Genomic DNA, 343 nt, shown 5'->3' with positions numbered 1-343 from the left:
TTTACTTTAAAACAAATATAGAAGATATAATCCATGAATAAATATTATTATTATTATTATTATTATCATCATTATTACTATTTTTTGATACATATATAAATAAAAATAATAATAAAAATCGGTCAACACATAAATATTTTCTACCCAAGAACTACGTGTGTTTTGATTTTCCTATTGCACCTCGGGATACGTAGGGGCAAGGTCTTCCCCTTGTCAAACCAAATTAATAAAACAAAATTTTTTTTTCTTTCATAAATGTAAATAATTTAATTTTTTTATTATTCTTTTTGGGGTAAAAATAAATAAATAAATAAATAAATAGATAAATAAATAGTTTGTATAT

Source organism: Cicer arietinum, chromosome 5 (assembly GCF_000331145.2).
Source record: "Cicer arietinum cultivar CDC Frontier isolate Library 1 chromosome 5, Cicar.CDCFrontier_v2.0, whole genome shotgun sequence".
In the NCBI taxonomy this organism is placed as follows: domain Eukaryota; kingdom Viridiplantae; phylum Streptophyta; class Magnoliopsida; order Fabales; family Fabaceae; genus Cicer; species Cicer arietinum.
Note: the sequence above shows the minus strand (reverse complement) of the source record.